Source organism: Heptranchias perlo, chromosome 21 (assembly GCF_035084215.1).
Source record: "Heptranchias perlo isolate sHepPer1 chromosome 21, sHepPer1.hap1, whole genome shotgun sequence".
In the NCBI taxonomy this organism is placed as follows: Eukaryota; Metazoa; Chordata; class Chondrichthyes; order Hexanchiformes; family Hexanchidae; genus Heptranchias; species Heptranchias perlo.
The window spans coordinates 30,630,288-30,655,562 of NC_090345.1; the positions used below are offsets into that span (position 1 = coordinate 30,630,288).

At 41.4% G+C, this 25,275-nt stretch overlaps 1 protein-coding gene and 1 long non-coding RNA gene across 11 annotated transcripts in view; one reads left to right on the forward strand and one right to left on the reverse strand.

Moving 5' to 3' along the window:
• jakmip3 (Janus kinase and microtubule interacting protein 3) overlaps positions 1–25,275 on the forward strand; it is a 298,954-nt gene that overhangs the window by 248,520 nt on the left and 25,159 nt on the right. For 6 of the 9 annotated variants that reach the window (XM_068002403.1, XM_068002401.1, XM_068002400.1 and 3 more), the window contains one exon: positions 16,741–16,816. The exons of 2 other annotated variants lie outside the window; for them this stretch is intronic. The gene's annotated coding sequence lies outside the window, so the exon portion shown is untranslated. Of the gene's footprint in view, positions 1–16,740; positions 16,817–19,498; positions 19,708–25,275 lie in introns of all 9 variants that reach the window. One more of the 9 variants, XM_068002402.1, reaches the window with a different exon arrangement.
• LOC137340105 (uncharacterized) overlaps positions 1–25,275 on the reverse strand; it is a 199,323-nt gene that overhangs the window by 109,602 nt on the left and 64,446 nt on the right. The window lies entirely within an intron of this gene.

Sequence of the window (25,275 nt, forward strand, 5' to 3'; positions counted from 1 at the left end):
ATTCTGCCCATCACACCTGTACCAGTTTTCTGAAAGAACTACCTACTCAGTCCCATTCCCCTACCCTTTTCCAATATAATTTTCTTTTTCAAGTATTTATCCATTTCCCTTTTAATAGTTATTATGGGGTCTGCTTCCACCATTGTTTCTGATGGGGCATTTCATATCCTAACAGACTTATGTAGAGAGAAAACAAATTCTCCTAAGCTCGCCCTTCATTATTTTGGTGGCGATTTTAAATTTACACCATCTAGTTACTGGCTCACTCACCAGTGGAAATAATTTTTCCTAATTTACCCCATCAAAACCTCTTGAACACCTCTATGAGATTTCCTCTTAACCTTCGTTGTACTAATGAACAGAGCCCCAGTTTTTCTACTCTCTTTTCATAACTAAAGCTCCTCATCCCTGGTATCTTAATGAATCTCTTTTGCATCTTCTCCATGGCCTTGACATCTTTCTGAAAGTAAGGTACCAAAAAATGGATGTAATATTCTAATCCCGATCAATAATATCTATAGGTTTACCAATACCTCTTTGATTTTGTACCCAGTGCAAATATTTATAAAACCTCGGATCCCATATGATTTTTTTTTAAACAGCTTTATTAACTTATCCTCCCTCTTTTAAACATTTGTGTAACTGAACACTTAAATCCCTCTGCTCCCATTTCTCCAAATTAAATGTTATCTGACATCTATCTGCTAACTTGTCTATATCCTTCTGAAGTCACTTACATTGTTACACTCTTTGCAGTTAACTATGCTCCCTATTTTTGTGTCATTTGAAAATGTTGATACTGTGTCCCCAGATCCATGTCCTTTATATATATTAAGAACAATAGTCCCAACATCGACCACTGGAGGATCCCATTGTTTACATCTGAAAAACATCCATTAACCACTACTTTCTGTTTTCTGTCCGTTAACCAACTCTCTATCCATGCTGCTACATTCCTTTCAAAACCATGTTGAGAAAATTAAGGCACCATATCAAATGCCTTTTGAAAATCCAAATACACATCATTCACAGCATTTCTTTTATCAAAACACTCCATTATTTGCTCAAAAAAATCTATTACTTTTATCAGACATGACTTGCCTTTTACAAATTCCCGTTGACTGTATTTAATGAACTCATATCTTTTTAGGTGAGTATTAATTTACCAACTATCAATGTTATTGTCAATAGTTATTTGGTTTATCCCTTTCTCCCCTTTTGAACAGAGGAGTTAAATTGGCAACCCTCCAGTCCTCTGGCACAACGTCCACATCCAAGGATGTTTGTAAGTTCCTCCCCTTAACTTATTTTTAGGTTCCCTTGTACAGCTGGTATTTTGTCCTCATTCTCCACTGTACAAAGTATTCATTTTAACAGGTCTCCCATTTCCTTATTATCCATTATAGTCTCGCTTACTTCAGTCTTTGATCGGCCCATATTCTCCTCTACCACTCTCTCTCAATATATTTATAAAAACTTTTGCTGTTAGCTTTGCTATCCTGTACAAGATTTTTTTGATAGTCCCTTTTTGTACCTCATTACTTTTTTGTATCCCTTTGTTGCTTTATCAAACTCCCACAGTCCGCTGGATTTCCACTTTTCTTTGAATTTGTGTAAGCCTTTTCTTTTAGCTTGTTACTGTCTCTTACCTCATTTGTTGACCATGGTTGCTTAACTACACAAGTGGAGCCTTTGTCTTTTAGGATATGTTGTCATTGAACTTAGTCCAATCCTCAGTCAACAGTAAAATGTGGGTCTGCCAACTGAACATTGTACTTTACAGATATCAGTCAATAGCTTTACTATGACTACACCATGAGAGATGCTCCTTTTTCTTTAATTTTTGCGTACCCATGCAATCAATTGCCGTAATTCAGCTTCAAACTGACAGAACACAAAATTCAGCAGCCATTTTGTCCCCAGCCTTGTTATTTACTCAACCATAAGTTGGAGGAAAGATTAGTGCAGAAGTCTGAGAATAAAGTCGCAATCTACTTAGAAAGGTATAATTTATAAAGTCACAAACTGCATTGAAGCAGAAAGAGTTATGGAATGCAGCACACGTTAAGCAACACCCACAGTACACAATGCATCAAAAGTACATTAGTATAGAATTTAGGCTTCAGTAAGTAGACTTGTCTCCGCAGAATATAACATTAAATCATTAAAGAGAATGACTACAATAAAGTCAGGAGCTACCGGGAATTAGAGCCAGGCTCATTTATTGGCAGTACCTTTATTGTTTGCCTACATCAGCCTTTCCCTTGATGGTATTAAAAGAATACAGAGCCAGGAGGTGCCATAAAGCCGTGAATATAGGATCATTTTATTGTTGTCCAGTAATAAATTAGAAATCACAGAAGCCCTGAGAAAGTAATTTCACTGACCTCATTTATCTACTAGCACGAAATGCCAAATGTGGATGTCTAATAATCTCAATAAGTTTCATTCACCATACAAACTTTATAACCTTGTTCCTTCCTCGTAGTGTCCATTTAGACTGATATTCATGATGATTCTATTTTGAAAATTATCAGAAATGATTTGTAAAATTTGAAGTGTTCAAGTGTTTGCATCAGACTTAAGAATTAGCTCCTTTAAGTACCAATGTCTATTTTTAAAAGCAAACATTCCTGAATGTAAACTACATCCTGGTTGGAAGTATCAATGATAAAGAGTCAGATGTCACTTTGACATCATAGAATCATAGAATGGTTACAGCACAGAAGGAGGCCATTCGGCCTTGAGCCAGTGCCGGTTCTTTGTAAGAGCAATCCAGTTAGTCCCATTCCCCCGCTCTTTTCCTGTAGCCCTGCAAATTTTTTCCCTTCAAGTATTTATCCAATTCCTTTTGGAAAGCCACGATTGAATCTGCTTCCACCACCCTTTCAGGCAGCGCATTCCAGATCATAACTACTCGCTACATAAAAAAGCTTTTCCTCATGTTGCTTTTGGTTCTTTTGCCAATCATCTTAAATCTGTATCCTCCGGTTCTCGATCCTTTCGCCAATGGGAACAGTTTCTCTTTATTTACTTTATCTAAGTCCTTCATGATTTTGAACACTTCTATTAAATCTCCTCTTAACCTTCTCTGCTCTAAGGAGAACAACCCCAGCTTCTCCAGTCTACCCACGTAACTGAAGTCCCTTATCCCTGGAACCAATCTAATAAATCTTTTCTGCATCCTTTCTAAGGCCTTTATATCCTTCCTACAGTGCAGTGCCCAGAATGGGACATAATACTCCAGCTGTGGCCGAACCAGTGTTTTATAAAGGTTCAACATAACTTCCTTGCTTCCTTACTCGATGCCTCTATTTATGATCCTGTATGCTTTGTCTAACCACTTTCTCAACCTGTCCTGCCACCTTCAAAGATTTGTGCACAACTACCCCCAGGTCTCTTTGTTCCTATACCCCCTTTAGAGTTGTACTATTTAGTTTATATTGCCTCTCCTCATTCTTCCTGCCAAAATGTATCACTTCGCACTGCTCTGCATTAAATTTCATTTGCCACGTGTGCGCCCATTCCATCAGCCTGTCTATGTCCTCTTGAAGTCTATTACTATCCTCCTTACTATTTATGACACTTCCAAGTTTTGAAATTGTGCCCTGTACAAATCATTAATATATATCAAAAAAAGCAGTGGTCCTAGTACCGACCCCTGGGGAACACCACTGTATACCTTCCTCCAGTCCGAAAAACAACCATTCACCACTACTCTCTGGTTCCTGTCACCTTGCCACTTTCGAATCCATACTACCATTGGCCCTTTTATTCCATGGGCTTCGATTTTGCTGACAAGCCTATTATGTGGCATTTTATCAAATGCCTTTTGAAAGTCCACATATGCAATCTCAGCCACATTGCCCTCATCAACCCTCTCTGGTACCACATCAAAAAACTCAATCAACTTAGTTAAACACAATAATAAATCCTTTAACAAATCCATGATGGCTTTCCATTATTAATCCACACTTGTGATGAGGAGGAATTTCTTCACTCAAAGGGTTGTGACTCTTTGGAATTCTCTACCCTAGAGGGCTGTGGATGCTGAATCGTTGAGTATATTCAAGGCTGAGATAGATAGATTTTTGGACTCTAGGGAAATCAAGGAATATGGGGATCAGACTGGAAAGTGGAGTTGAGATCGAAGATCAGTCATGATCTGATTGAATGGCAGAGCAGGCTCGAGGAGCCGTATGGCCTACTCCTGCTCCTAGTTCTTATGTTCTTATGTTCTTGTCCAAGTGACTATTAATTTTGTCCCGGATTATCATTTCTAAAAGTTTCCCCACCACCGAGGTGGCCTGTAGTTGCCAGGTTTATCCTTACACCCTTTTTTGAACAAGACGTAACATTTGCAATTCTCCAGTCCTCTGGCACCACCCCCATATCTAAGGAGGATTGGAAGATTATGGCCAGCACCTCTGCAATTTCCACCCTTACTTCACTCAGCTACCTAGAATGCATCCCAACTGGGCCGGGTGACTTACCTACTTTAAGTACGGCCAGCCTTTCTAGTACCTCTTCTTTATCAATTTTTAGCCCACCCAGTATCTCAACTACCTCCTCTTTTACCGTGACTTTGGCAGCATCTTCTTCCTTGGTAAAGACAGATGTAAATTACTCATTTAGTACCTCAGCCATGCCCTCTGCCTCCATGCATGGATCTCCTTTTTGGTCCCTAATCGACCCCACTCCTCCTCTTACTACCCGTTTACTATTTATATGCCTATAGAAGACTTTTGCATTTGCTTTTATATTGACCGCCAGTCTATTCTCATACTCTCTCTTTGCCCCTCTTGTTTCCTTTTTCACTTCTCGTCTGCACTTTCTATATTCAGCCTGGTTCTCACTTGTACTATCAACCTGACATCTGTCATACGCCCCCTTTTTCTGTTTCATCTTACTCTCTACCTTGTATCCAGGAATACTTAGTACCCAATCCTGCTCTTTTTTGCGCCAGGTCCCCATTATCACCACAGCATCATATTCCCATGTGGCTATTTGTGCCTGTAGCTCACCAACTTTATTACCACACTTGGAGCGTTTAACACATGCACTCTAAACCTATCTTAGACCTTCTCGTATTCTCTCTTAGTCTGATCCCACCTAATACTGTACTATTTCTTATTCTAGTGCTATCTGTCTCTCCCAATCCTTTGTGCACCTTGTTTCTCCTTTCTAATGCTACATCCTGGTGCCCATCCCCCCCCCCAAATTAGTTTATACCCTCCACCACTGCACAATCATGCTGCTTGAACAGTTAAAACATTGTTTCTTTGTTTACATACAGGAATTTTTCTTCTTCCTAAAGAAATTCCTGGCACCAGATGGTGCTGTGGCACAGTATACTGCTGCTGCAACCTGTGATGCCAAGGAACGGTAGGGTAGGACATGGGTCATATACATAGCCTTACACACCAGCTGGATTGCTCGTGTGTGCCTCCTGGTGGTCAGAACAAGAGTGGCTTTGCTAGACGCTTGGGAGCTTATTGCTTACTTGTCTTCTTGATGGGGAATATTGTGTGCTGAGTGGCATCCTAAGGGAAGCAAACAAAATACCTTTAAAAATGGAGAATTCCTGACAATTATGCATTTCCCTAATTTCCTCCCCTCCTCATTTCATACGCTATTACAATCTGCTCAGGTGCCAGCAGCCTTTCAGGGACCTTATTTTTTATTTATGAACATGGAGAGTGTCAGCCTTACTCATCTATTAGGGACATGACAGCTGTACTTTCACCCTTACAACTTTCAGCAGGAGTCGCTACAGAGTAATTAGGAGCAGGGAGTCTGGCTGATTTTTTCCTCGCAGTCCAGAGGTCCTGAGGTTGACATCTGTATATTTATCCAGCTTCACCCTTGGCCAAGGTCTGTGTTTATGTACTTCATATCATATTTTCTTCCTAATTTCTGTTTGTAAAGGCTAAATTCAAAATAACTGATTTCCTGTCAAGGTTAATTGACTGCAGGTGAGAAGGTTCCTTGTAAGGGACAATAATATGTGTACAACGTAGAAGTCAAATCATAATGGATGTATGACATTGGAGAAGGAAAGTTATGGGAAATAGTTTAAATGTTCTGATGCAAGAAGACACAGGTTACAAGGATATAAGGGCTAATTTTATGTGTTCATATTTCCAGCGAGAAGCCCTCCCCACCAGCAGGGAAAATTCAGGCACACGCTGCGCCCGAATTTTCGACAATGGTTGGGCAATGCGGACCTGTAAAAATACCCCTATATTGTTCAGAAATTAAAGAGAAGTAAATCTTATTGCAGGTTAATTAATTTCTGGTGATTGTTGTGCGCAAAAGCTTTTCCATTCATATCACGATTGACAGTATACGAGCTCAATGCAGCTAGTGGCAATTGTAACCCCATGCTTCTTCAGTCATCTCGGCTCAGATAGAAGTCGATTACTGGCTCAAGTGATGGGGCTGCTTTGTAATAAACGTATCCCTTCTGGTTTTCTTGTTTGCATGTATTACTTCCATAATAATTGTTAGGCAAACAAGTGAAATAGAGTTGCCTTGTGCTGTTTTTTCTTCTTTCACTTTTGTTTAGCTGGGCCACTTTATATTTACAAAACTATCACCTTGATTCCAGAGAAGAAGCTAAATAGGAAAACTGTTAGCATCACCAGATTTATGGTCACCAGCTAACACCTTGCCTGGCAAGTAAGATGACAGTTTGTTCAATTATTGGATAAATCTCAATACATAAATCAAGGAGATAAGAGATAAAGTTTAATTGATTACTAGTTTCCCTCCTCCTGTGGGTTTGAAGATCACATACATTATTTTCCCTGGCTCAATCTGTCATTTGTACTTATGAGATAAAATGACCCCACAACCGTATAACTGTATATAATTGCGTCATTGAAATGTGGACATGTTTTGTGTAATAAATCAGTGCATTGTTTGCTGATTAATTTATTTTTGGTAACCAACGAGTGACCCATAGTTAGATAACTAAAGCTTGACACTGTATAAATAATCTGCTCTGAAAAGATCAAAATACAGTGTAGTGTCAGGTTGTTTAGTTAGCGCAGAGTGCTATTTGGTCAGCTATCAAATAAAGTTTGCTTTTCAACAAACTTGACAGAGTCACCCATCTACCAATCTCCAAGATCAAAACAGTTCCTTTCACCCGTCTAATAATAGCCAGAACAATAATACTGAAATACTGGAAAAGCTCAAATCATTAGCAAAGGCTTCTCTCTCTTTTACTATGAAAGAGCACTGGCATATCCCCAAAGGAAGTCAGAATATTTCAAAACCAATGGTTAACCTCTAATTGAGTACTTTTAACAAACAAAACAGGGCACACAAAAGGATGAATTGCTTACCTCCTTTATTCGAGTACAAAAACACACACATCTATTCTTGGTTTTCAGATCTACACCTTATTTGGAAAAGGACTTTCCATGTAAATGTTTGAACTATTTTATCAAGGCTATATTGTATGTTTGGAGACTACTGATCTATAAGTTATTGTATCCTGAGTATGATTGATGGTAACAATGATGTAATTGTACTGTTAGCCACAAGCTTAATTCTATTTCATTAGAAAATAAAATTGTGTTCCACTTAAGAGGAATTTACTCCATGTCCCAACTTCTGGATGATGGATTGAATAATGGGAGGAAGAATAAAATGCTAAAAAATTTAGTTTAAAATGTTATTATTGGATTCTTACAGGGTGAAATTGAGTTATGCAATATCAGCAAACTAACCCATTAATATGGTCAGCATTGAATTCACTACAGTCCTCTACAGCTGTCTATCTCATTTCATTTAAAATTATTTTCATTATGTATAAAGCCACTGTTCATGGAGCAATTAACAAAATGCTATAAGCTGTGTGAAATTTAGTTTAAAATGTTCTATGAAAAGATGAGGTTCACCATCAGGACTCCTTTAAAATTCAACCAGTTAAAAACAATTGAACATCCCTTTGCAATTTTTCTGTTTTTGTTTTGAAGTGTTTATCACAAGTGACGATGAGCGAATTAGAAGGAATGGCATAGAGGAGTTACTGGTCCCAAATTACTGAGGGAGATGATTTAACATACACATGACTGAAGCCAAGGCACTCCGAATTAATTATTTTATCGGCTGATGTTCATAGAACGTTACGGCACAGAAGGAGGCCATTCGGCCCATTGTGTCCGTGCCAGCCAAAAAGGAGCTAACCAGCTTAATCACACTTTCCAGCACTTGGCCTGTAGCCCTGTAGGTTATAGTACTTCAAGTGCACATCCAAGTACTTTTTAAATGAGTTGAGGGTTTCTGCCTCCATCACCCTTTCAGGCAGTGAGTTCCAAACCCCCACCACCCTCTGGGTGAAAACATTTCTCCTCAGCTCCGCTCTAATCCTTCTACCAATTACTTTAAATCTATGCCCCCTGGTCACTGACACCTCTGCTAAGGGAATTAGATCCTTCCTATCCACTCTATCTAGTCCTGTCATAATTTTATATACTTCAATTAAATCTCCCCTCAGCCTCCTTTGTTCCAAAGAAAACAACCCCAGCCTATCCAATCTTTTCTCATAGCTAAAATTCTCCAGTCCTGGCAAGATAAAGCAGCCCGCTTGATTGGCACCCCATCCACCACCCTAAACATTCACTCCCTTCACCACCGGCGCACTGTGGCTGCAGTGTGCACCATCCACAGGATACACTGCAGCAACTCGCCAAGGCTTCTTCGACAGCACCTCCCAAACCCGCGACCTCTACCACCTAGAAGGACAAGAGTAGCAGGCGCATGGGAACAACACCACCTGCACGTTCCCCTCCAAGTCACACACCATCCCGACTTGGAAATATATCGCCGTTCCTTCATCGTTGCTGGGTCAAAATCCTGGAACTCCCTTCCTAACAGCACTGTGGGAGAACGGTCACCACACGGACTGCAGCGGTTCAAGAAGGCGGCTCACCACCACCTTCTCGAGGGCAATTAGGGATGGGCAATAAATGCCGGCCTTGCCAGCGACGCCCACATCCCGTGAATGAATTAAAAAAAAACTTCCTCGTAAATCTCCTCTGTACCCTCTCTAGTGCAATCACAACTTTCCCTGTAACGTGGTGACCAGAACTGTACGCAGTACTCAAGCTGTGGTTTAACCAATGTTTTATACAGTTCCAGCATAACCACCCTGCTCTTATATTCTATGCCTCAGCTACTAAAGGAAAGTATTCCATATGCCTCTTTAACCACCTTATCTACCTGTCCTGCTACCTTCAGGGCTCTGTGGTCCCTTTGTTCCTCTACACCTCTCAGTATGCTACGATTCATTGTGTACTCGCTTGCCTTGTTTGCCCTCCCCAAATGCATTACCTCACACTTCTTTGCATTGAATTCCATTTGCCACTTTTCTGCCCACCTGACCAGTCCATTGATATCTTCCTGCAGTCTGCAGCTTTCCTCCTCACTATCGATGACATGGCCAATTTTTGTATCATCTGCAAACTTCTTGATCAAGCCCCACACATTCCAGTCCAAATCGTTAATGTATACTACAAAAAGCAAGGGACCTTGTACTGAGCCTTGCGGAACCCCTCTGAAAACAGCCTTCAAGTCGCAAAAACACCCGTCAACCGTTACCCTTTGCTTCCTGCCACAGAGCCAATTTTAGATCCAACTAGCCACTTTCCCTTGGGTCCCATGGGCTTTTACTTTTTTGACCAGTCTGCCATGTGGGACCTTGTCAAAAGCCTTGTTAAAATCCATGTAACGCAAGAGGGTTGATGAGGGTAACGCAGGAATATGCGTTACCCTCATCAACCCTCTTTGTTACCTCCTCAAAAAATTCAACCAAGTCAGTCAGTCACGACCTTCCCTTAACAAATCCATGCTGACTGTCCTTAATTAACCTGTGCCATCCTAAATGACGATTTATGCTGTTCCTCAGAATGGATTCCGATAATTTGCCCACCACCGAGGTTAGACTGACTGGCCTATAATAACTCAGTCTATCTCTTCCTCACTTTTTAAACAATGGCACAAAAAGCAGGACTTCAAAGGTAGTGATCTCAGGATTACTACTGGTGCCACGTGCTAGTGAGTATAGGAACAAGAGAATAGACAGGATGAATGCGTGGCTGCAGGGATGGTGTGGGAGGGGGGGATTTAGATTCCTGGGACATTGGGACCGGTTCTGGGGAAGGTGGGACCTGTACAAGCGTGACGGGTTACACCCGAGCAGGACCGGGACCAATGTCCTCGCGGGGGTGTTTGCTAGTGCTGTTGGGGAAGGTTTAAACTAGAGTGGCAGGGGGATGGGAACCTGAGCTGGGAGTCAGAAGGGAATAAAATTGAGAGCAGCAAGAGAGGGGAAGACCCAGGGGAAATCTACAATACAAATAGTACAAACAGTTGTTCAAGAACAAGTGAGAGGGAAAAGCGTAGAGCAGCGGAAAGAAAGTGTACTTTAGGCACGACAGATAAAATAAAAACTAGAAGGCGTAAGGCGATTAACCCAGCATCAAAGCTGTAGGAGGGGGTTGGGAACCTGAGCAGGGAGACAGAGGAAAGCGTGTCAGGAAGGGACAGAAGGTATGGAGTAAAAGGTAAAGTGTTAAAAAAGGAAAAAAGCAGGAACTAAGTGTCACAAAACATATTTGAAAGTTCTTTATCTGAATGCACGTAGCATTCGTAACAAAATGGACGAGTTAACAGCACAAATAACTACGTATGGGTATGATCTTGTGGCCATTACAGAAACATGGCTGCAGAGTGACAACAACTGGGAATTAAATATGCCAGTGTATTTAACAATCAGGAAGGACAGGCAGGAAGGAAGGGGAGGTGGGGTGGCTATGTTAATAAAGGAAGGAATCACTGAAATACAGAGAAATGATATTGGGACAAAGGATCAGGATAATGAAACCGTTTGGGTGGAGATAAGGAATAATAAGGGGAAAAAAACGCTAATGGGCGTAGTATATAGGCCTCCTAATAGTTGCAACTCTGCTGGAAGAAGTATTAATCAGGAAATAGTCGGGGCATGTAATAAGGAAACAGCTATAATTATGGGGGATTTTAACTATCATATTAACTGTACAAATCAAATAGGGCAGGGCAGCCTTGAGGAAGAGTTTATTGAGTGTATTAGGGATGGATTTCTTGAGCAGTATGTAACTGATCCTACAAGGGGGCAAGCAACCTTGGACCTGGTCCTGTGTAATGAGCCAGGATTAATTAATAATGTCCTAGTTAAGGATCCCCTTGGAATGAGTGACCATTACATGGTTACATTCCATATCCAATTAGAGGGTGAGAAGGTTGGTTCTCAAACAAGCGTACTGAGCTTGAATAAAGGAGACTATGATAGTATGAGAGCGGAATTGATTAAAGTGGACTGGGAAAATAGATTAAAGGGTAAGACGGTACATGAGCAGAGGTGTTCATTCAAGGAGTTATTTTACAAATTTCAAAAAATATATATTCCACTGAGGAAAAAAGGGTGTAAAAGAAATAACAGCCATCCGTGGCTAAGTAAAGAAATTAAGGATAGTATCCGACTAAAAAAAAGGACAAAAAAGGTAGCCAAACTTAGTGGGAGGATAGAAGATTGGGAAGTCTTCAAAAGACAGCAAAAAGTAACTAAAGGATTGATTAAGAAAGGGAAGATAGATTATAAAAATAAACTAGCAAAAAATATAAAAACAGATAGCAAGAGTTTCTACAGTTATATAAAAAGAAAAAGGGTGGCTAAGGCAAACATAGGTCCCTTAGAGGATGAGACCGGGAAATTAATGGTGGGAAACATGGAGATGGCAAAAATGCTGAACAAATATTTTGTTTCAGTCTTTACGGTAGAGGACACTAACAATATCCCAACACTGGACAAACAGGGGGCTCTTGGTGGGGAGGAGCTAAATACAATTAAAATCACTAAGGAATTGGTACTCAGTAAATTAATGGGACTCAAGGCGGATAAATCCCCTGGACCTGATGGCTTCCATCCTAGGGTCTTGAGGGAAGTGGCAGTAGGGATTGTGGATGCTTTGGTAATAATTTTCCAAAATTCTCTGGACTCGGCAAACGTCCCGGCAGATTGGAAAACTGCTAATGTAACACTCTTATTTAAAAAGGGTAGTAGGCAGAAAGCTGGAAATTATAGACCAGTTAGCCTAACATCTGTGGTGGGTAAAATTTTGGAGTCTATTATTAAGGAGACAATAGCGGAACATTTGGATAAACATAATTTAATAGGACAAAGTCAACATGGCTTTACGAAGGGGAAGTCATGTCTGACAAATTTGCTTGAGTTCTTTGAGAACATAACGTACAGGGTGGAGAAAGGGGAACCAGTGGACGTAGTGTATTTAGACTTCCAGAAGGCATTCGACAAGGTGCCCCATAAAAGATTATTGCTCAAAATAAAGAATCACTGGATTGGGGGTAATATTCTGGCATGGGTAGAGGATTGGTTATCTAACAGGAAGAGAGTTGGGATAAATGGTTCATTCTCGGACTGGCAACCAGTAGCCAGTGGTGTTCCGCAGGGGTCGGTGCTGGGTCCCCAACTCTTTACAATCTATATTAACGATTTGGAGGAGGGGACCGAGTGTAACATATCAAAGTTTGCAGATGAGACAAAGATGGGAGGGAAAGTGGGGAGTGAGGAGGACATAAAAAACCTACAGGGGGATATAGACAGGCTGGGTGAGTGGGCGGAGATTTGGCAGATGCAATACAATATTGGAAAATGTGAGGTTATGCACTTTGGCAGGAAAAATCAGAGAGCAAGTTATTATCTTAATGGCGAGAAACTGGAAAGTACTGCAGTACAAAGGGATCTGGGGGTCCAAGTGCAAGAAAATCAAAAAGTTAGTATGCAGGTGCAGCAGGTGATCAAGAAGGCCAACGGAATGTTGACTTTTATTGCTAGGGGGATAGATTATAAAAACAGGGAGGTATTGCTGCAGTTATATAAGGTATTGGTGAGACCACACCTGGAATACTGCATACAGTTTTAGTCTCCATACTTAAGAAAAGACATACTTGCTCTCGAGGCAGTACAAAGAAGGTGCACTCAGTTAATCCCGGGGATGAGGGGGTGGACATATGAGGAGAGGTTGAGTAGATTGGGACTCTACTCATTGGAGTTCAGAAGAATGAGAGGCGATCTTATTGAAACATATAAGATTGTGAAGGGGCTTGATCGGGTGGATGCGGTAAGGATGTTCCCAATGATGGGTGAAACTAGAACTAGGGGGCATAATCTTAGAATAAGGGGCTGCTCTTTCAAAACTGAGATGAGGAGAAACTTCTTCACTCAGAGGGTAGTAGGTCTGTGGAATTTGCTGCCCCAGGAAGGCTGTGGAAGCTACATCATTGAATAAATTTAAAACAGAAATAGACAGTTTCCTAGAAGTAAAGGGAATTAGGGGTTACGGGGAGCGGGCAGGAAATTGGACATGAATTTAGATTTGAGGTTAGGATCAGATCAACCATGATCTTATTGAATGGCGGAGCAGGCTCGAGGGGCCGATTGGCCTACTCCTGCTCCTATTTCTTATGTTCTTATGTTCTTATGTTAGCAGTCCTCCAATCCTCTGGCACCACGCTTGTATCCAGTGAGGATTGGAAAATGATGGTGAGAGCCTCCACTATTTCCTCCCTTGCTTCTCTCAATAGCCTGGGATAAATTTCATCCAGGCCTGGCGATTTATCTACTGTCAAAGATGCTAAACCCCTTAATACTTCCTGCTTCATTATGTTTATCCCATCCAATATTTCACACTCCTCCAACTCCTTTACTACAAACTCCGTGCAGCCTCTCAGCAGTGATGGTGGTGGTGGGGGGGGGCCACGGGGGAACATGGATGAATACGGGGGCATGGTTGGGCATGGGTGGGCATGGGTGCACGGATGAGCAAGGGGCACCGGTTGGCATAGGGCCACAGGTGGGCAAAGGTCATTGGTTGGCAAGGGGCATGGGTGGGCAATGGGCTCATGTGGGCTTAGGTGGGCATGAGTGGGCATAGATGAGCACGTGGGTTGTGAATCATGGGGGATGGGATCGGTGGTCAGTGACAGGAGGAGGGGTCATCGTGGGGGCCCACGATTGTTGAGGGGGATGGTTGGGCGTCGGAGGATCGGGATCGGAGTTGAGGGTCAGAGGGGTAGAATCGTGGTCGGGGGTCAGGGTTGGAGGATTGGGATCGGAGTCGGAGGTTGGAGAGGAGAAACGGGGTCGGGGTTGGTGGTCCGTGATCGTGGTGGGGGGTGGGGTTGGTGCAGGTAGGCTTGTTGGGCCTGGGCGAAGCACTCCTGCTCCTCCGGGCCCACAAGCTGTGCCTTTCTAGACAATTAGCTGCAGTCTTGGGCCTTCTCGCCTCCTTTCACGAGGCGTAAAACAAGGCCCGGGAATCCCAGCCCCCCAGGGTTGAAATGAGGAATTAGCTAAAAATGGAGGCCTGAAGCCTCCTTGAAAGCTTTTAAGGCCCAACCCGCCTCCTGGGAGCGGGTTGGCCTCCCGCCCCTCGTCCCGTTCCCGTGAAAACCAGAAATGGGCAGGTTGGGGGCAGGTCTGAAATGGTGGAAAATTTCAATGCCCCCCTGCCCCCAACCCAACCATTTTTTACTTTGAAAATCGAACCAATCTTACAGCATACTTACTGACACACTGTCCTTCTCTACAACTCAACCTGTTTCCCTATGTCATTGTTAATTCAGCTTACCTACATTGTCAAAATCAGTGCACCGTCCAACTCAAAACTGCCAATAATGTTAACAGGACTCAAATAATTCAAATCATAGAATTGGAAAAAAATGGAACCACATAAGTTTACAACACAGAAGGAGGCCATTCAGCCCTTTGTGTTTTTACTGAAACAATCTAAAACTAATCCCACCTCCCTGCTCTCTCCCCATATCTTCTGCTTAAAATATTTATCTAAACTTCCCTTTAAAAATGTAATGATCTCTAACTCAACTACTCCCGATGGCAAAACATTCCATGTTCTAAAAATTCTGCTGAAAGACATTTTTCCTAACCTCCCTCTTCACTCTCAGTGCAAATTGATGAGCCATAATCACTGACTCCCCAACCAGAGGAAATAGTCCTTCCTTATTCACTCCATAAAAACCCTTCATAATTTTAAAGGCCTCCATTAAATCTCCTCTTAGCCCTCTCTGCTCGACTGGAAATGATCCCAGTATCTTAAGTATATATCAAAATAGAAATTCATGTTAATGACAGTTCTCTCTAACAGTGATTTTTGATAGAATATGGTGAAAAACATAGAAATTACAACACAGAAACAGACCATTCAGCCCAAGCAGTCTGTGTCGGCATTTACCCTCCATATGAGCAAATCATTCGAATCACATTTACCCACTCTGTTCCCATATCCTTTTAAAAAATTTTCCCCCATCATACACCTATCCAATCTAATCTTGAATGTTGATATAGTTTCTGTCTCAATTACTGACCCTAGAAGTGAATTGCACATCCTCGCAACTCTGTGAAACTGTCTTTACCTTGATTAAAACATAAGTGGATAAGGAGCTTTATATTAAATATTCTCTGAATTCTGGACAAAAAGAATCACACTTTAAGCATTTACTGACCCCTTAGAGAACCCCAAGGGGAGTGCAACAACAACAACAACAACAACAACAACAACAACAACAGGCATTTGCATAGCACCTTTAACATAGTGAAACATCCCAAGGCACTTACCATCAAATACAATTGTAATCTGTAACTGTAAACAGTCCAGAAGTGTATAATTCTTTATTGTAAATGCTTCCGTGCATTTCAATGGGACTAACTTTGGGTGATATAAAAAGAACTGAAGACAGGCTTGGAACAAATGAGTTTCTACAATCTTAGTTGGGATTTGAGCTCACTGGATTAATTAAAATTCCATAAAACCTTAAGGGCAAGTCATGACAGGATAGTCCTCCTTGGTCTTAAGAGGAACTCACTGTAATTACTTACAAGTAATTAGGTTTAATAAACTAATCAATGGTTTGATAAGCTGACTTTTTCCTCTCGGTTTTTAAAAGGAAAAGTCTGTCAGGATCTGATTATATTAATGCCTTCAGTGAACTAAATAAGCATTCAGATCTGAGAGTGAGTCGCTGCTGATAATTTCTGGATAAAGTCCAAATTATGTTATTTTCTCCACTGCAAGATAACCCAATGTATTAGGTGTAAATGTGGATTAATTAATTACAGGCCATGGAAAGCAGGCCATTTTTACCACATAGGCTCATTGCTGTGTACTGACCATCTGTGTGTGAAAGAGTCAAAGTAGTTAACAGTGTGTGAGAATAACATTATGAGTGATAGCTTAAGCTGATGTATATTTGGCCTGAGCTGTCCTGGCTATGGCCAAACAAGCCTGTCTGTCATAAGAATGTACCTGGCATATGAAGTAAATACTCTGTATAATAATTAATTAGTATTAGGCACGTTAACAGGGTCAAATGTCAGCGCCAAATGCAGCCCAGCTGTTTCAGAGCATTTACAACCTTATTATCATGCTAAGGGTTTGAGGAGCCCTGTCACAGAGGTACTGCAACACAAATATCAGGATACAGTGAAAAACACTGAATTAATTTTGCTTGAGCCATGAAATCTTTTGAAGTAAACAACTGTTCAAAATAATCAACCAATTTGCCCCAAATTCTATACTTCTAAATGCCTGAAGTAACATCCCACCACAATCCGTTAGATATATTCTTTTAATTCTGAGTTACTTTGTCTTTTAGGACGTACAATTCCTTGTGTATTGAAAACCTATTCGAGATAAAACTGTAGAGATGGGGGAAAATTCAGAAATGGAAGGTCAGTGGCTTGAAATATGATAAGTGTCCAACTGTGCTTTATTGGTCTGTTGATTGTTTGGTAATTGTAAATGCCAAATTTTAGCAAAATTTCTAATTTTGTATTGTATCAATGTATTTCTCCTGCTTAAGTTATTTCCAACTGCATCATTAGTTTTTCTGTACTCTACACTGCTTCCTGACTGACAGGGTTTTTGGGGAGGCAATCTGTCACCAAACCTTAGCTAATGCTATTCTTGAATCCAACACAAGGAATGTATCTGCAAAGTGTCCCAGTGCACTTTGCCTAGATAGCCTGACCGAACCTATGAATACAACCTTGTATCTGATATGTCAAAGATTTTACTTATTTATTATATACTATAATTTTATATACTTTTTCCTTTTGAGTCCTTCATACTATATACCATTCCTCATTTACCCACGGGCCTGTTTCTTGAGCTGGCTCCCAGATGTTGAAGAAGGGGCACATGGAGCAACTTGGCTTTAAAGGTTCTTTCAGGTGCCAGCCTTGGCTCAGTGGTAGCATTCTTGCCTCTGAGTCAGAAGGTTGTGGGTTCAAGCCCGCACTCCAGAGACTTGAGCACATAATCTAGGTTGACACTTCAGTGTAGTACTAAGAGAGCAATGCACTGTTGGAGGTGCCGTATTTTGGATGAGTCATTAAACCAAGGCCTCGTCTGCCCTCTCAGGTGGACATAAAAGATCCTGTGACACTTTTGACGAAGGTAGAGGATTTCTCCCAGTGTCCATGAACATTTATCCCTCAACCAACACCACTAAAGACAGATTATCTGGTCATTATCTCAATGCTGCATGTAGGACCTTGCTGTGTGCAAATTGGCTGCTGCGGTGTGCCTACATTACAATAGTGACCACACTTCAAAATTACTTCTTTGACTGAAAAGTGCTTTGGGACGTCCTGAGGATGTGAAAGGTATATGAGCATAGGAACAGAGGAATTGCTAGAAGAAAAAAGACCAAGATCCATCTAGTTTGCCTTGTACCGTCCTGGTAGCCGCTTGATGCAATGATAATGGAGTTGTTGACTAATCATAGCAATCAATCTCTATTAATTAATTTCCAGCAGAGTTATTTTAGTTAGTCTAATTTTACAGCTGGTGCAATTGCTACTCTTTGTACCATCCATCTCTGTATAAATGCAAGTTCTTTCTTTATTCCACTCCCTATGGTGGCAGCAGCTAACCTACTCTCACTATCTCCACATAGCAGAGATCAAAAACCAACACTGCCACTCCATGATACATCACATTGGTGAATTGATGGGCTGCACCACTATTAGTGACATTTATTCCTGTAACTAACTCTTTCAGGATTATAATGCCACATCAGTGCTAAAATTACTTGGATCAATGTGACTGTTAATTTTGTCCCAGATTATTGTTTCTAAAAGTTTCCCCACCACTGAGACTAAACTGACTGCCCTGTAGTTGCTGGGTTTATCCTTACACCCTTTTGCTTGTACTAAAGTATCTTCATGAACTAAAGAAGCATTTCCTACCATAACTGGGGATACTATGCATTAACAAAGTTATCGTTGTGTACGCATCCCTTTGGTGCTGGGGAATTCAGTCAAAAGGGGAAGAGGAAGTCTTCCCCATCAAATGGATTACAGAGCTGACACTCTCAAAACAAAAGTGCAACGGAGGGACAAACTCAGCATAAAAGCTATTTTACACCTGCTGTAGGTGGTTTTGAAATTAATTGTACCCTTGTAAACAGGTATGAATCTTTACAGACTGAAGCCATTTGTCATGCCATAAAAAACATGTTGCATCACAGATCAGTAAATATACTCATTTCTTCTTATAGTGAGTTCTAATCTTGACTGAGCTGAAAATTAGAGGACGAGCCATTCCCAGTTGCATTAATGTCTTGTCTACCATCTGGTGAAGGAGTGCCATTGAGAGAGGCTTGATGATAGATTGCCTGCCGGCCCAGGCAAACCTGGTTAGGTGGCAAAAAGCATGCATCCATATAATTAAAAGTCCTGCAGCCAGGGTGTGTCACACACATCACACTTTAAAACTATGTTGGTCATCACACCTCAAAAGTCATGATTATCTTAAATAACCCCAATGTGATGAGTTAACAATGGCGTTTCATTCAAATATTCCATCATCACTAGACATTTAGGACCGGCTACCACCAATCAGAAACCAGCAACCCCTAAAACAAACCATATAGCTCATTTCTTTTTCAAAGCTACCAATTGGGAACCAGCAATTATCCTAAAACTAACCAATCAAATTGCTCAATTTACTTCCAAGCATTTTAGTGGCCATTTTGATTGTGCACAAATTAAAACAGCTAAAAATTACATTAATAAAAATGTAAACAATTTAACACGTAATTGAAATATCACTAAAATTACCCATGGACTGTTATAAATCTCTTCCACAATTTTCCACTCTAAAGGCTTTACCTTTCTCATGAGCTTGGATTAGTTTTCTTCACGAAGATTGATTTGCTCATCTGAGGCCTCCATCCTCAGTTTTTGTTGGGGCTTCAGGTATACACAATGTATTTACCCTCACTGCCTCTTTTGGGATCTCTGTGCATGCATGGCCCCTCAGTGTTGTTTTGCAAATGTGCAACTCAGGACATGTGCTCAACTCAATGCCCACACTTTCTATCACCTTCCCATTTTGTTTTCCCACAGGACAAGACTGTATTGGGTTCACATTCTGCTGCTGGGTTCTGGACCTGGATTCTGTTGAAACAAATAACTAAGATCTGAGCATTTGCAATATGCACAATTTCACAGGACGCATTAGTAGCATTAATGGCCCATCTCTAGTTACCCTGAGGTGGTAGTTGACCTACTCCTCAAATTGCCACAGTCCTTGTGGTAATGGTGTCTCCACAAAGGTAACTTCATTGCAATTATTTACAACACGATGGCTTGCTAGACCACTTCAGATGGAATTATGAGTCAACCACATAATGTGGGATTGTGGTCACATGCAAGCCAAACCCAGTAGGGGTGACAGGCACCCTTCCCTGAAGGACATGAATGAACCAATTGGGATTTTACTACAATACGCAGGCTTACATGGTTATTTTCTGTTGCTCGCCCACAAGTTACCAGATTTATTGAATACAGAAAGACAGACAGAATATACTTCCAGGAATCAGTCGCAAAACACCAAATAAATTGTTTGCAGAGTTACTAAGCTGTGCTGCCAGAACTGGGACACCCTACCGCCCTACCTCACTAGAGGTGTTAGGCCTGGGCCCTTCCCCTCCCCTCACTGCTGACAGACACCAGGGCCCCGATATTCACGGAAATACGGGAAAGGCGGAGGCCCTGCCGAATTTAACAGCAGGACCTCATTAGAATTTTTTTTACTCGGTTTCCTGCTTGGCAGCCAGCCAGATTGAGAGGCTGGCAGGCTGCTGGGCGGGAAAGCCTGCTGTACAAGGCCGCAGCCGGGAAGCGGAGAGGAGGGAGGGAGAGTCCGAGCGGTGTGGGGGGGGGGGGGGGGGGGATGATGGGGAGAGATCACGGTCGGGGGGCAGAGATTGGATCGCGGGGGGAGAGAGATTGGATCGATGGGGGGGGGGGGGGGGTCAGTAGATTGCGGGAGGGCGAGGATCACGGGGGGGGAGAGATCGCGGCGGGGGGGGGGGGGGGTGGGGAGAGATCGGATCGCGGGTGGAGTCGGCAGATCACAGGGGGGTCAAAGGATTAAGGCAGGCTTGCTTGAGGGACCAGGGGGAAGCACTCCTGCTCCTCCAGGCCTACAAACAATGCTGCAAGAGCATTTACCTGCTGGATCCGGCAGTTCTCACCTCCCTTTAGTGTTTTCCGAGCCCTGGGAAACCCGTGCTGGAGGTGTGAAATCCAAATCTCTGACAAAATCTGAGGCACGGAGCCTCATTAACATATTATAGTCACCCCCCCTCTCCAAAGCGGGTTACTTGGCCACCCACCACCTGCCTTGGTAAAACCGGAAGTAGACATGTTCACAACGGGTTGTGGTCGGGTTTCCCATTTTTAACAATTTAACTGCCCTGCCTGTCCTGGAAGGGTTAAAATCACCCCCCCCCCCCCCAGGAAATCATCTGTGGGCCAAACCCCATTCTACCCCTTCCCCTAGAGCTGCCAAACCTCATGTTCCCCCTCCACGGTCTCTCAAGTTCCTGGTTCCCACTCCAGAGTAATGCTAGACCAAAGGATCCTGTTATATAGTAATAAATACTGAGAATAGTTAAAATCAAGTGCAAGGCATTTACTTCCTCTATTGTGCCGTGTATGAATATTTATAGCATGCGTTGACATAGGGCTGCCCCTTGATGCTTGTTTTTCGTTTCAGATGTGTAACACCCAATCTATCACTCCTAAATGATTCCCTTGTGGGAGGAATAAGTGTGCTGGCTGGCTGTAAGTTTTAACTAACAGCTTGATGAGATTCTGGTTGCTCTAGACCTCATTGGACTGTGAGTCAACCACTTCCATGGCTATGGTGACTGATTGTTGCTATCTGATTTCAGCCACCGACTCCCACATCTGGTGTACCGGATCCTTCTTGCGGGCGGGGGGGGGGGAGACGAATCAGTCCCATAAACTGTGGATCTACTCTCCTTTACTCCTTGCAGTGATGTTTTCAAGCCCTGACCTGTCAACATGGCTTTCCTCAGTGCACGATGCAAAATTAAACAGCACTTTTGCTAAATATATGGTTGCTGTTGACCTTCCCAGTGCTATTTGCACCAGTGAGATGTTAATGAGGGACTTTGATGCCAAACTCAGACATTAAAGCTGGAGTCAGTCAGGTCTGCAGCATGGCAAATGACAACCTGTTCAAGATATTGGCCTTTGGGCGACAGCAGGGGGTGGGGGGAGGGTGATGGTGGAACTTCCCTGGTGTGACACTACTGTTGTATGACTAATGTTGCTGAGTGGCTTTGGTTGCCTGCTATTCATCGAAGTAGCAAGCATTTTGAGCTTGACAAATATTATCACTTGTGACGTTTTTATATATTTGCTATATTTAATGTAAGATGTTCAGGACTGCTACAGCAAAATCTATAAGTACACTGTGAAAGTGAGGGGAGAACAACAGATGTTTTATAATCACGTAAATAACTGAGAACAAGATTTGGGGCAGGGTGAAGAGAAGAATAAAGAAATAAAGTACTTGTATCTTTAACAATAATTCACTGGCAGAAAAAGTTTGGGTGAGGGAAGAAACAAAGTTACTTGTATCTTAAGCAAGTTTTCTAACCTAATTGATGGTTCGTGAGATGCCATAAGCCATGAGAGTAAAGCTCAGGAATTGATTAATTAGCAGATAAATAGTATTGTGAATATTGTATCTTTGAGGCCTTGTATCTTTCAGTTTGAGCAAGGTTTGTAGTATTTTTGCATTGGACTAAATTACAGCAATTCCGATAATACAAGTGACAACACTTCAAAAGTACTTTATTGGCTGTAAAGCACTTGTGATATTGTGAGGTTGTGAAAGGCATTATATAAATACAAGTTTGTTCTTTCTTTCTTCCATGACTGAGTCATTGTCATATTCAGGAAGTAGTAAAACTGTGGTTAGCATCAGAAATTGCATTCTGGCTCCCAGAGTACACTTGAGCATTGCCACGAGAGATCTACTACTTTTCGAAATAAACATAATGGGCCCAAAATTGCTCGGGTCACAATCCCAGCTGATTACGTCCTCCAGCGCTGACTCTGCCAGAGTTTGCGGGGTAATTGGGGCCCACATGTGCCTGTACACCTCCACTCACTCAGCACACTGACCACCACAGGAACACCATGTCCCGAATGAGCCTCAGGAGCGGCGTCTCTGGTACCTGGCCATCATTTTTCTTTGTAAGAGTTGGATGGAGATTCCACCCCTTACAATGATAACCAGGAGACTCCTGGAAACGGCGGAGACCATTTCTCTGGGGGTTCTGCAGTCTCCTGTTGAAGTTACGGCGGGAAACCAGCAGAACCCCGAGGAACTTTGGGGCCAAAGAATTTGTCCAAAAAATACGGAGAACATGAAAATACGCATTTAAATGGCACCAATTTTAAATCTAACACTCTTTTAGGCTGCAGTTAGACTGTCATCTTGAAACTGATGTGAAGCAGTTTCAGGTGCACATCGGTTTGAAAGTAACAATTTAACTCAAATATCAGATCACAATAATTCCAGCCTGGTGCAGCCTTTGTCTGGAACCAATTGCTGCAGTATAACTCCAGCTATGGTGATGTTCTGTCTCATTGTATAGATGTAGAATTAATGATATGGGAGATTGATATTTCTGCTGATTAAATATTTCAAGCAGCAAGGTATGGTCCCAAAATAGTCTGTGTGCACGATTAGATCAGTCACATCATATCCTCTGTCACAGTTGCTAAGACAGTGATAATCTTAATAGGCCGTTATATGTTGCTAGGCAAGCAATATCACAAGGTCAGATTGAGGGCATGCTTGGTTGCTAAGCAAGTTGACCATAAAAAGATCCCTCTGAAATAAGAACTCCAAGTTCCAGAAGTGAATTTCAGTGAGCATGGTGGACACACCATAGTACCTGACCTCTTTCATTACCAAAAGCTTTGAAATTTTCAGTGCTTCATTAAAATGTGTTTTGCAATAAAATTGTTGAATTGTGGATTTTGTACAAATCCGGTCCAGAAAGTAGTTGGTCACCTGGGAGTGAAGCAGACAGTAACCTAATTGATGGTTCGTGTGATGCCATAAACCATGAGAGTAAAGCTCAAGATTTGATTACAGCCCAGAGGTCCTTACTGGCTGCTATTATTTATACCCTGGATCGATTTTATATAAGACTTTTATTAAATTTTTGCCCTAGCATTCACTGTCAGTGCAGACACCAGCTGCGTCCTCAATATATGATGAGGCTCACACAAGAACTGTGACATCATTATTGTACGATTATTGAAAAATAATCTGCTATTATTTACGGTGGGTAATCCACACATTTGGATGTTAGAAAGACATAAAGGTAAATTTTTGCTGTGCTTCACTTCACAGGAGCACAAAATGGAGAATCAGGCCTAAAGGTGAGCACCAATTTGTGGTGCTCCAGATTTTTATTAACCACTGTAAGATTGTTGAGCAAGGCTTTCTAGGCAGATTCGGGCCTTGAGATTATGCTGTGCAAATATTTGTGTTATGAATGCTTAACAAATTTCTATGCAAGTCCTGATTTTAATTGGATTCCATTTTAAACAGGTTAACACCTTGGTTAAAATGGCCGACAAAGAATACCTTGGAATCACATTACTCTTATGAACAGACTAGTTTTAAAGCCTTTTCTTTCAAACAGTTATGCACTTTTCACAAGTTTTTTTTTAAATCCGTATATATTTTTGGGGCCAATCTCACAAGAATTCAAATTGAATATTCAACGAGGACTGACAGCGCTGTCTGAATTTGTATTGTCTGATGACATTGGAATATATGATCAAATAATAAAGGAGGCTGAACACCACTAGAGAAGAGAAAGATCCAAAACAGCAATACAGCATTTTCATAACAAAGCTGTCAGATACAAGTAATAATTATATTTTTATGACACATTTCAGTGTGATTTATATAATTATTTCTTATTCTTGGTAAAACCGTTTCCCAAAACAGTTTTTCACAAATATAGTATCCCTTTAAAATTTCACTTTGATCATTACTAAAATTAGATTTGCCTGAAATTGGCACGGCACATTTATTTTATTTATATGGATCAGACCATTCAGTAAACTCCATCTGTATGGATGAGATACTTGTTATCAGCGTCCAATAGAGACACAGATATACAAATACAGGCAGACAGATGACCAGGTGCTGAAATTATGAGTCTTTCAGGCACTACTAATAAAACATGATTTTTAGTTCAGTCGTAAAATATGGCAACTTGAGACAAGTTGTCTCTCATCCCTTAGAGTTCTGTAATTCTACTTGAAAATTTCCAGTGACGTAAACTAACTAAAAATGTTGCAGATGAGACAAAACATTGAATATGATGTTTTAAAATCTGTCATAAGGCAACCAGAACCTAGAGGGTGTGATCCACTGAGCAATTATTCCAATATTTCTTTGCTCCTAGAAGATTAACAGTATTTGTGTTTCAAGTGAGCACAGTGCTAACATCACAAATTACAGCTAACATCCAGCTAAGGGAAGGAAAAACAGTTCAAAATGTCTTATTTTAATAAACAGCAACATTGTGTTTTAAAAAGAGACCAAACAAACTATTTTATCCGATTGATTGAGATGAGGATGTTAAATGTTGACTTTCCAATATGTGGTCATGTGGAAAATGGTGCAGTGATTGTTTTCAGTTATTCTGAGTGTGAAAACAAAAGCAAAATTACCACATTTCTGAATTCTAACTGAAAGCATTTTACAGTAACAGGAAAGTACAGTAGATCCATTAGGCAACTAACTTGTATAGTTAATATCACTGATTTGT